This window comes from Crocuta crocuta, unplaced genomic scaffold, assembly GCF_008692635.1.
Source record: "Crocuta crocuta isolate KB4526 unplaced genomic scaffold, BGI_CrCroc_1.0 scaffold61, whole genome shotgun sequence".
Classification (NCBI taxonomy): domain Eukaryota; kingdom Metazoa; phylum Chordata; class Mammalia; order Carnivora; family Hyaenidae; genus Crocuta; species Crocuta crocuta.
Genome location: NW_027528369.1, coordinates 7,258,482 through 7,260,379, shown reverse-complemented (window position 1 = coordinate 7,260,379; position 1,898 = coordinate 7,258,482). Strand labels below are relative to the sequence as shown.

The 1,898-nt window shown below is 45.6% G+C and overlaps 1 long non-coding RNA gene across 1 annotated transcript; it reads left to right on the top strand.

Annotated features, from left to right (window-relative positions):
• The first annotated feature begins 388 nt into the window (after positions 1 to 388).
• On the top strand, positions 389 to 1,680 carry LOC144223478 (uncharacterized). The gene is made up of 2 exons (XR_013332705.1): positions 389 to 505; positions 1,368 to 1,680. It is a non-coding gene; the product is annotated as an uncharacterized LOC144223478 (long non-coding RNA).
• Positions 1,681 to 1,898: the final 218 nt, after the last annotated feature.

Genomic DNA, 1,898 nt, shown 5'->3' with positions numbered 1-1,898 from the left:
TATTAAGGCAGACATTTTAAACCGAATCTCTGTGCGTCTCCAACATTAACGAATTATCAGACACTAATTGCTCTGGATTCCAGCCTCCTCTCTAAACAGACAAAGTTTTCCATTTGCAGAATTTAAAACATACCAGAGCAATTTGTGTTCCTTAATAGCTACAAATTTGTTAGCTTGACTTGGAACCAGCCAAACCTGGGAAGCGATTATGTAAATATAGATAATGTTTCTCGGATGATGGTAATTAATGCAGATTCCAGAAAGGCATTCTCTTTATGATTAGGTCTGTAATGGGGAGCGGCTGAAAGCCTGTGGGGTGGCACAGAGAACCCCCTACAGCGGTTCCTCACACCTTCATTTTTTTTTTTTTTTTTTCACTTTTCTTGGAGGGCATAAGGAAGAGCATGTCGGCCTCCCTCCTCCAAAGCCCTGACGTTGACCTTGAGCGGAGAGGCCTTAGAGCTGGCTGTGCCTCCTCCTCGGGTCTCTCTCTACAACCAGAGGGGTCAGTTCCCTTTCAAAACAGCCTACTGTGTCTGAGGTTGAGAGCCATCTAATTTGGATTAAAATCAGTGTCTTTAAAAGGTGTGCTTTACTCCTGGGTGGCTCAGGTCACCGGGCATCTGACTCTTGATTTTGGCTCAGGTCATGATCTCACAGTCACCAGGTGGAGCCCCAGGTAGGACTCTGTGCTGAACCCGGAGCGTGCTAAAGATCCTCTCCCTCTCTCTCTCTCTCTCTATTTTTAAAATTTTTTTTAAAAAATGTTTTATTTATTCCTAAGAGAGAGAGAGACAGCATGAGCAGGGGAGGGGCAGAGAGAGAGGGAGATACAAAATCTGAAACAGGCTCCGGGCTCTGAGCTGTCAGCACAAAGCCCAACGCGGGGCTTGAACCCACGAACCCCCACGAACCGTGAGATCATGACCTGATCTCTTAACTGACTGAGCCACCCAGGCGCCCCTCTCTTTCTCTTTTAAATTCAGAGAACAAACTGAGGGTTGATGGGGGCAGGGGGGAGAGGGGGAGATGGGTGATGGGCATTGAGGAGAGCACTTGTTGGGATGAGCTCTGGGTGTTATATGTAAGCCAATTTCACAGTAAATTATATTAAAAAATAATCAAATCAAATAAAATGGGAAAAAATAAAAATAAAACAAAAAGATTCTCCCTCTCTCCTCCTCTCTCCCTCCCCTTCTCACCAGCTATAGGGCTCGCGAGGGCGCTCTCTCAAAATATACAAACTTAAAAAAAAATTGTGTTTACTCTTAATTGGGGCACGGATTGGCCTGTCTCAGGTCTCTATTTGCCATTACAGGAAAGGCCTTCCTGAACAGCTGACCCAATGCTCGCATTTTCCTTTTCAGAAATTGAGACCCAAAGAAAGGAAGTGATTCATTGGATCAGAAAAGCAGCAGATTGTGGAAGGGGACCTGGGAACCTCCTCCAAATATAAAGACCGCCCTGGTCTTTATAGTACCTACTGCCTTCAGAGCAATGACACTAACACTTGTGGGCTGTGTACTGGGCGTCCGCTACCGTGCAAGGGATTTGGAGGATAGGGTGATGGGTAAGAGGTGGCCTTGGCCTTCAAGAAGCTTTCAACCTAGTATGAGAATTAGATATGAAGTCAGCAGCAGTGTAAGGCAGAATGAAAAAAAAATAGTGATGTCTTTGAAATGTCTGGTTCTACTGATGAGGTTTTTTGGGGTGACGGTGGGGTTCGTGGGGTCCAGAGCCTGCTTTAGATTATTTTTTAATTTAATAATTTTTAAGATTCTTTATTTTTGAGAGAGAGACAGAGCATGAGCAGGGGACGAGCAGAGAGAGAGGTAAACACAGAATCTGAAGTGGCTCCAGGCTCTGAGCTCTCAGCACAGAGCCCGACGCGGGGCTCG